Below are 10,679 nucleotides of genomic sequence, written 5' to 3' on the forward strand. Positions count from 1 at the left end.
TTGGTAGTTTTAAACTTGATTCCTTGGAAACAAGGCTTGAAGATCTATTAGTTAGTACATGCAAATATATTGTTTTTTACTAGTAGTTAAAAAAAGATACAAAATTACAATGTCTACCTTAACATACCACACCCAAAAAAAGGGCAACCGCGGGGTTTTCATTCGTTCAAGCTGTCGTCAATGGTGAACCAATTCTGCAATAACAACATTTTCTTTTTCTGGACACATTTTTCATGATTTACTAGAGTGTAATGGAATAAGTGCGACGAAGAAATGGATGAATTAGAATATGATGTACAAATTGAAACATAAGAAATTTGAAACAATAAGTAGAAATTGAAATAGAATGAGAAAGCAAAGCAGGAAGGAGAATAAAAATTGAGGGACAAATAATATGTTGCGAAAATGAATGAAGAAGGATAAATAATTACATGTGTGAGAGGCACACAAGCAAACACAATATTACACATATTACACATGAGTGAGAGGCAAACAAGCAATTAGTTACGCCACCAAACCTTTTTGGAAGGGAACCAATCCTCATAAACACAATATTCATGAACCTAACAGACGTGTATTGCTTTGCACAACCCTTTGAGCATTCAAGGATAATATGATGCTAAATTGGATGAAGAAAGGGACCAGTGAAATTTTCTTTAGGGATTTCAATATTTTATGGTTTTCGTGTTCTTGTGAAGATAGTTTGAATTATGAATATAAAATTGGGAACTAAGGGATTAAACAAAGTATAAGGATAAATATATATGAAATTAACATATCATAACATTTTAATTTTAATAATTATTATATTTATCAAAACATAATACTTCACTAAAAATTATTGACAATGATAAAATTTGAAGAAAAAATGTTACACCAAAACATGATATTTATTTATATAAGATCAACATGAGGTTTTTTAATATGTGCAGTATTGTTCCTATTATTATGCATTGAATCCCCTATTATTGTGAATTTTTTCTATTAATAAGATTTAACTAATTTATTAGCAAAATAAAATTTCATCAAAATAAAAATTAAAGTAAACAGGAACGAAAAAATTAAAATAAAATTTCAATCAAACTAAAATTAAAACAAAATTATAGCAAAAGAAAATAATTAACTAATTTTAATATATGAAAACAAGAACGAAAAATAAAATTAAAAATAAAATTTCAGCAAAATAAAAATTATATATATATATATATATATTTAAATTAAGAAATTTTTAGTATCTTTTTTTTTTTTAAAGAAGAAAATTCTAAGTATCTTAAATATAATCGATTTAAATTTTATCATGAATTAAGAATGTCTTTTATGTCATTTTATATCTATTTGGTTGTTGACCATATACTTTTATCAAACACTTCAATTAGTTTATCAACTATAATCTATCAACCATATTGCCTATAAGATGTGCGTTAAATTGTCAGTTATTCACTATTTTTACCAAAGAGTGTCTTAGTCAACCCTTCTTATTGCTAGCATTTTCTTTTTGAAAGAATTATTGCTAGCATTTTCAACAACACTCATATCACATTGAATTCAACTATTAAAGTATATGATGAAACTTATTGATCTAAAGATAAAAAATATAAACGTTTTAATGGTACAACATCTTATATTAATATTTTGACTTAAAATGCAAATATAAACGTTTTAATCTTTAACTCGGTAAAAACATTTTTGATTTTACTTCATTGCAACACAATGAAACCAAGTCAAACACATATAGTTCCAATCTAACAATGAAAGAAGGCAAACCAAATTATCCAACTAGAAGACAATAAAGAAAACGTGTGACAGGTATATTAGCTACAAATATATATATATATATATATATATATATATATATATATATATATATATATATATATGGAAATAGATATAGAAACTTTTAACTTGACACAAAATCATGTCAAGATTTTCATCGTAAAAAATAATTGAAGTTGACAAATATATGCTACAAAAGTGACTTTGCTTTATCGTTCTCAAAAGTGAACTTCCCAGCACCTCACCTCACCTCTACATAGAACCTTGACAAATCCATATCCCAATTTTTCCTCTTTCAATGAAATGAAACCTCAAATTGATTGCATTTCAATAAAGGTTGGCTGATCCATCATGCTTCCTACTTATTCATGCTGTCTGCTTTCTTTTGCTGATCTCACACATTTGCTTATTACTTAAAGTTCACAAAATCAAACTCCCTGGCACCTCACCTCACTTCACTTCTTAAAGTAACATACTAATCGTAAAACTTGCAACACTTATCAACAAGAAACCATATGATGCTTTAATTAATGCTTTGAAAGCTTGCTAAACTTGATAGATCTATATACCAAATCATTCCTAGGAAAGCTGTGAAAGTTAATAATCTTTAATGGTACAACTATGAATCATAGTATAAAGTAATGGTAAGATATAAACTAATGCTTTTATTGGTACAACTCTCACTGACTAAATTTGTCATGCCACCAAAGATTAGATAGATGCAAGAGACCTTAATTGTGTCATCTCATTGCTAAATTTTGGGGTAATATAAGGAGTATCAATTAACAATTTAATTTATGCATTAAAAATTATTGAAGTAATAAATAATTCATAATTGTGAAATAATTTTTGGTTAGGTTATTGAACCATTTTTAATAATTTGTAATTGTGTTTTGACGGTTTATTTCAAATTTCTGGGGTTTAATTAAGTTTTCTATGTCAGACCCTATCTACAAAATTATTATAAGATTTAGGACACAATGATATATGCATCTAGTTCAAAGACCAATTTAAATTCTCTAAATAATTACGGACCTTCTGTTTATTGTATAAAATTTATAAATTAACATTTTTTTTTTGTTTCTCCAAATTTAAGATTTTTGTGAATTCCAAATACCTAGGGCTTGTTTGGATTGAGCTTATTTTGAGCTTATCAACAAAAGCTTATGCAAATAAATAAATTTTTATGCTAATTCATAAGATCTTACTAACAAAAATTGTATATTCATAAGTTGTTTTTTCACAAACTACATTAACAAAATTATTAATAATAAATTAATGCTTCTTTATTTATATAATCTGCTTTGAATAAATTCTAAAATAAGTCAATCCAAATGGACCTATAATTTAGGTCTACTATTTACAAACATGCATAAATAATAATTGTGTTTGTATTTGCTGGATGCGCCAAAGGAGTTTATGAATAGAGGATGTCATGAATTTTTTTTGGAGATGAAAATGGATGGACAGTCGTGTTTAGCAAAAGTGAATTATTACCATAGTTTTTAGGTCGATTATGGAATTATTTGCACTAGAATATACTCATTGCACTTAAATGTTGAATTAAGTTCCCTTGAGAATCCACAAGTGGTTTATGAGACCTTGCTAATTCACGTGTGTCGGATGATCCATCTGTGGTGGCGAAATACTCTTAAGGCCAGTGCGTTTGCACGCCTCAGTCAACAATTCGATAAGTTTCTTTATTCTATGTTTTATTTTATTATGAGTTAAATTATTTGTACTATTATTTCTATTTGATTTATTAGTTAATAATAATTCTATGTCTAATTTTTCCTACAATAGTGAGGCTCGAAGCCACTTGTGGGTCTTTACGACCTTGTAATCCTCGATTTAAAGTTTAAGATTTGCTTAAGGTTGTGGTTTTTAGAGCTTAGCACAACTGGTAGGAATATTGTATATTATATTATATGTAGGGGCGGGGGTTCGAACCCCGAACATCTCACTTCTTCACATTTATGAGATTAGGCGGGGGTTCGAACCCCGAACATCTCACTTCTTCACATTTATGAGCTAATATAATACCTTAACAGAAGCACATTTTAAAGTCACAACCCAATACCTTAGTTGAGAGGTTTTTTTAATTCTTTAGTTTCCTATTCTATCACCACCGTCATTCAATATCCACTCTCGTTAAATCGCCATTACCTTTATAATTCTCTGGTTCCATCGCCACCGTCATTCACTATCTGCTCTCGTTACATTTTTACACACACACGTTGCATGTCCAAAAATAGCGACTTCTCAACATATAAACTTAATATACTCTTGTGTCACATCAATTATTTACTAAAACTTCAATGAATCAATACCTGTATAGTATGAATCAATCAATACATGTGTTTAATTTTGTGGAAAAGTCACTAAATTGACTTGGTTGGCAGCCAGTCGGTTGGTTGCGGTGGAATATTTTTTGGCTTTTAAATTAGTACTTCCATAGAAGGTAAAAAGAAAATGCAACACATGTTTTATAAACATTTGTTGGTGGTTCAAATATTTTAATAATGTCTTAGAATGTGTTTAGTCAATGCTAATTTAAAAGTTTATAAAATGTTTTTTTTCAACACATACTTTCAATTATTTGATTCCTTAACAAATACACTTTATATGTGACCTAAGGTAAAAATGCAAAGTTGTCTCATACATTTATAATTTTTCATAAAATTTTGAAAAAGATGACTTTTTTTTTTCTCTCTATTTTTTATTAAAAATAGTAAATATCCCTCTTTAAGCTATTTTTGAGAGATCTATATTAGACAATCAAGAGTCAAGAGTAATACAAAATGTTTGCATCCTATACCCTCTAATACATTTAATTGTATGCACCTTAGTATAAAATTATATTACCCATACATTTTAATAATATGTTGCCCATCGTTTAAGGCATTTAAAAACACATGAGTTGATTGTTTGTAGTGTGTAGAAATTAAACTATTTTTTTTAGATTGGTTGATTTATTTATTTTTTAAAAAATTTTGATTTTATTTTATACGAGTGACATGCATCCAAAAATCCCTGACCACATGCTTAAGGGTTCCAAGTCCCTTAATACCCACCGTTGCTTAGCAGTGACTAATCTTCTTTAGAAAACATGGGTCACACAAGGTGGGTGCTTCTATATGAATTGTTTCCATACGCATGAACAAGAAATCAAACCCCTGACCACATGCTTAAAGGGTCCAAGTCATTTACCACTTGAATCTACGCATTGTTGGTTGCAACAACTTATCTAAAAATGCCATGCATCATCCAAAAATCAAAAGCCTGTCGGTCCATATATTTATAGTCATCCTCTTCATCATCATATCATTCAAAGAGTGAAAATTTGAATTACATGAACTTTTAGTACAATGACCTTATTTCAGTATATTGCATTATTTGTAACAATTCTCTTCATCATATTCTACAATATATGGAGACGAAACAAAAATGAACTTATACCAAATTGGCCAATTATTGGCATGCTACCATTAATTTTGCATAATCAATCCAATATTCATGATTATGTAACCTTACTTTTGAAACATCATGGTGGCACTTTCCATTTTAAAGGACCTTGGTTCACAAACATTGCCAACCTTACCCTCACCAGTGATCCCATGAATGTGCACCACATCACTAGCAAAAATTTCAGCAATTATGGGAGAGGATTTGATTTCCCTGAAATTTTTGAAGTTCTTGGTGTTAGTCTTTTAAATTTGGATTCCAATGATTGGAAACAAGAGAGGACAATACTTCATTCATTGCTCAAAAGGAAAAGTTTTAAGACATCCCTTCAACAAATCATTCAAAAGAAGTTAGAGAATTGCCTATTACCATTTCTTGAGCATGCAACAAAAGGTTTACAGGTACTCGATTTACAAGATATTCTTGATAGGTTCACCTTCGATATTATCGGCACCTCTTTATTTGGATTTGATCCTAATTGTTTTCCTTACAAGTTCAATGAGTTCTCAGATATTGCGTATGCTAAAGCTATTTCTGTGATTGAGGATACGATATTGTATCGACACTGTATTCCAAAATGTTTTTGGAAACTACAAAAATGGCTACAAATTGGTCAAGAGAAGACAAACAAGGTAGCTCAAGAAAATATTCATAAATTCTTGAACAATTGTATATCTCATTACAAAGACGACGAAGAGAAAAGAACGTTTAAAAGCGATGAAGACGTGGATGAATCTCATTCTTGCCTGCTAAAAGAACTAATGAAGGAAGGATTGGGAAAGGGGGAAATGGGTGAGAAGTATGTTAGAGACACAACACTCAATCTCTTGGCTGCAGGAAGTGGTACAGTTAGTTCAGCTCTAAGTTGGTTCTTTTGGCTTGTTTCAACTCATCCTAATGTGGAAGCAAAAATTATTCAAGAGATCAAAGATAATTTTCTAAAAGAGGTTGATAAGCTAGTTTATCTTCATGGAGCTATTTGTGAAGCCTTAAGGCTTTATCCTCCTATACCATTTGAACACAAGTGTGCAATTAGATCAGATATACTACCTAGTGGAGACCATGTTGGTCCAAATACAAAGTTAATATACTCTTTGTATGCTATGGGAAGGATGGAACAAATATGGGGAGAGGATTGCTTGGAGTTTAAGCCAGAGAGATGGATATCAGATAGAGGAGAAATTATACATGTACCATCTTACAAGTTCATAGCATTCAATGCAGGTCCTAGAAATTGTATTGGGAAAGATATTAGCTTTGTTCAAATGAAAATGGTTGCTGCTAATGTGTTGTGGAAGTTTCACATACATGTGGTGGAAGGTCATTTTGTTACTCCAAGGGTTGCTATGGTTCTTCGTATGAAACATGGTTTGAAGGTCAAAGTTAGCAAAAGATGCATTTGATATAAGTATTAATCTTAAGTTCATATTAATCACTATGTTGCTTGTTGAGTGTTTCCTTTAACCTATTTGTATTTCCTATTTGTCATAGTTTAATATGTTATGGTGAGATTATTCTATTTTCTAGTTATGTTTGCTTTTATCAAATAGATAGATGCATATCCTCGTTGTTTGGAATTTTTTGAATTTGTTCGATGGCATATGAAATGTAGATTAATAAGCTAATAAAATGTATATGATTCCTCTAATTGGCAAAAGCATGATATGACAAAATATAACTCTAATTGCTAAAAAATTAAAACATTCTTCAAAACAAATTCAATCCATATAGTTTGGAATTATAAGAAATAAAACATAAACATAAAACAATGATACTAACACATAACTCTAATTTAACTTCTCAAATACAAGCTTTTGGACCATCTTCAATAGGCAAGTATCACTCTTTTTCAAATCACACCCCTTCACAAATTCAAGCCAACCCTGCGCAATAGTCCAACACATGAATTACTACTATATTGTGAAAAAAAGAATTTTACAAGCCATAAATTTTTCATAAATCATAGAAACTAATCAAATATAATTACCTTCAAAATAAGGAGTTTCCAAGTCCTTTTCCAAAGAGAAAATAACAACTTGAAATGGAACTGTTTCTTTGCCTTTGTTTAGCACAAAAACACAAACATCACCAAATTTCAAATTATTCTCTTCACGGAATTCTCTCCAACCACAAGTTAGTGCAGATTGTTTATTTAAAGTGAGCTTCAAATTCCATTTATCTTTGTCAACAAAAAGGGTAGCATCATCTCTTCCTTCCATCATGTCCATATGTTTCTTGACAAATTCATTTGGTATGACCTATAAATACACACATATAGTTTGCATAAAAAGAAAAGTACACAAATATACATTAGACATATCAATGAGTGATTTAGTTAGCATGCATTGTTCATATTTTGTACATATGCAACCAATCACAATCCATTATGTAGGCAGTGGCGGAGCCAGACAAAAATGTTTGGGGTGGCCGTCATCCCGCCATCAAAATCAACTAAAATATAATATATAAATCATTCAAAATAAACCAAAAACCGATCATTCAAAATTTAAACTACATAATATATAAAGTCGATCATTACATACCTAAAGACGCACTTTACGCTTTCCGAGTGACTTTAAATCATCAATAATTGATTCAGAACTAATACATTCACTAATTTCCCTTTCGATGTAAATTGACATGCTATCTGCTAAAAACCCATGTCCCATCTTGTTTCTCAACTTAGATTTCATAATCAACGGCCTTCCTCTTGAAAATAGAATCGATTCTTTGAATCTTCATCTTAACTTTTCCAACTGTGTGCTCCAATAGTATGTCGTATGCCCACCTTTTAACAGCAAGAATCAAACCAACAATAAGATTACAATCAACAATAGTTTGTAACATATCAAAGGGAACATAATATAGATTCATACACACAATTCCAAAATCTATTTTAACAGAATCTGGAGTATGCCTACGTAATTAAATTATATTCTTCAGATGCTCAATTTCAAATGACATACATGGTGTTTCAGCAGACTTCTATGCAAAAGTTTCACATCTACTACCAAGAAACTTTAGAGTACATTACTTCTAAGCTTGCCAAGAACTAGAGGCGTAACATTGTTGCATCTGTTAACAGGCAGATATTGTCTATTATGCATGCTTTTTATTAGCTTTACACTTTTTTATAGAACAAGTTATCACAACTAACAGTTAACTTAAATAACATCAACAAAAAGCTATACTTTTTCAAAACCAACAAACAGTTAAAGAGCATTCAAGATAAAGCCAAAATTAAGATGGTTAACAACATTAAACAGAGTAACAGACCATTGTCCATCTACTATCTCCTCAAACAAACATGTAATCAACTAGGTTTAACAACAGCAGATGGAAAACTCATGGCAATCAATCAAATAACATGTAATCATCAGAGAATAATCAGATTTGAAGGAAAATACATTCAATTTCACATTACCTTACAATTTACAAGAATTAGGGTTTGTGGAGAGAGATGGAGATAGCTCTTTAAACAACACAGAAGATGGAGAAGGAGGTGAGTGGTCGCGGCGGTTGCAGTTGGACGGCGGTGGACTGGTACGGTGGTGTGGTTGTCTTGTCTGGACCGACGATTTCTTTGTTGGTTTCCCGAAGAAGAGAACGCGTTCTGTTCTCACTTCCCATGAGAGAGAAAATTGCTGACCAAATGAAATTTAATTGGAAAATACTATTATTAGCCAAGGGCATAATCATAATTTCACAAATATAATGGGGTGGCGGTGGCTCCCCCTTGCCACCCCCCAGTTCCGCCACTGTATGTAGGTACTTTTAAAGATGTTCTAAGAAAAATATAGCAAAGTCCAATTATGGCATACTAATTTGGTTGAGTGATATGTACAAAATATTTACATACACTGCTTTGATAATATTCACATATATTATTGAATTAATACTAATTAAAGTGATCAAATAAAATAGTTTATTACCAAGCGATCTCTATCAATGTATGACTTTTGGATCATACATGCAAAAAAGTCCTTATCAGAGTCGAATTTTTTCTTCACTTTCTGGAACAAAATTCTACATCTCTCCTTAATATCATCACAACTACTTCCTGCTAAAAAAATAAGAATTCACCAAAAAAAATTAGTAGCAAAAATAAGTCAAGAATAGATAAAAAGAAACACAACATGATGATAGGAAAAAACCAACCATTGTTCACATGCTAACGCTTAGAATCTTTTTGTTCTTTTGAGTTGATTTTCATCTTCTTACAAACTTCCATAGATGGTGCTGAAAATTTTAGCCTTTTAACCCGTGATGATGAAGGGTTCTCAATAATTTTCAAAGAACTATCACTCTCTTCAGATTCTTCCCTAGTTTCTCTTGACGGGTATTTTATTTCTAATCCGCATCTACCGAATACAATCACATTAAAGACAGAATTTTCTTGATATTGAAACACCAAAAATTGTGATTCATTCAAAGACAAATAATTTGCAAGTTCTTTCCAACCATTGCAAAATATAACTTCATTTTCACTAGTTTTCTCCCAAAAAACTTTCTTTTCCATCATGTTTGGAAACCTTAGAGTAACTGGGTTTGTTATTCCTTTCCAATACCTTTTCACAAAAGTTATGGGCACACTCTGTAACAAATTAAACACTCAAACATTAATCAATACTAATACAATGTTTTAGATCGAACTATTTCTATTATGATTAAAACAAGCATTGCTGTTATATGAAAGTGAGAACTAGCAAAATTTATATAAAAAACTATATTCATCCACCTATATTTGAACAATCACTATTTCAGATCAAAAGTTTTAATTTCCAATATCATAAGATCACATTTTCACTACTAATAATATCAATTACTATAAAGAAAAACAATTTCTTCATTAGGGCTGCATCCAACAAAGGCTAGCTAGGGATGATTAATGTATAGAGTTCGTAAACTATTTTTCACTAATAACTTCATAATCCAAATTTTGCAATGCATATTTGCATATTGTGAAAAATCAAGGGAAGAAAGAACAAAAATTGTTACCAGTTTTTCTTCTTGAAGGGTACTTTGACGAATAACCTTAAAAAAGTGGACACCATTACTCTGATGACCATGTTCTTGAGAAGACATGGTTCTAACTTTTTCTACGGAGCAAAACTATGAAGAGTGAGTGTTTCAGTGGAAAACAAGTGTGTGATACATCAATATGCAGAATTAATGGTCAATTATATACTAGCTTGTAACGATTCTAATTACCGTAATATGTCTTTATTGGTCAAGAGGAAGTTATTTTCCTCCACCAATCAAAGTGTTTTTCTAAACTTTAACTTCCATACAATTTTCTATTTATTACTTTATCTTTTTCCAATTCTTTTAATTTATGTTTCCCATACCATTAATAAAGAATATTGTTGTAAAACAACTCACAATTAATATTTTTCATACAACATTAACTACATTTTTTAATCCTATTTATTACTTTATCT

The 10,679-nt window shown here is 30.5% G+C and overlaps 1 long non-coding RNA gene and 2 pseudogenes across 2 annotated transcripts; 1 reads left to right on the plus strand and 2 right to left on the minus strand.

Moving 5' to 3' along the window:
* Positions 1-5,137: 5,137 nt before the first annotated feature.
* LOC146953551 (alkane hydroxylase MAH1 pseudogene) lies at positions 5,138-6,824 on the plus strand (annotated as a pseudogene).
* A 109-nt stretch (positions 6,825-6,933) lies between these two features.
* LOC146953552 (B3 domain-containing transcription factor VRN1-like) lies at positions 6,934-10,479 on the minus strand (annotated as a pseudogene). The gene is made up of 5 exons (XR_015010668.1): positions 10,237-10,479; positions 9,397-9,832; positions 9,171-9,301; positions 7,226-7,496; positions 6,934-7,121 (listed from the first exon to the last, which is right to left on the minus strand). The product of XR_015010668.1 is annotated as a B3 domain-containing transcription factor VRN1-like (transcript).
* LOC146953553 (uncharacterized) lies at positions 7,656-9,000 on the minus strand. Its single transcript, XR_015010674.1, has 3 exons — positions 8,663-9,000; positions 7,782-8,026; positions 7,656-7,689 (listed from the first exon to the last, which is right to left on the minus strand). It is a non-coding gene; the product is annotated as an uncharacterized LOC146953553 (long non-coding RNA).
* Positions 10,480-10,679: the final 200 nt, after the last annotated feature.

Source organism: Medicago sativa, chromosome 1 (genome assembly GCF_051527215.1).
Source record: "Medicago sativa cultivar Bolivia chromosome 1, Bolivia_mono, whole genome shotgun sequence".
NCBI classification, from domain to species: domain Eukaryota; kingdom Viridiplantae; phylum Streptophyta; class Magnoliopsida; order Fabales; family Fabaceae; genus Medicago; species Medicago sativa.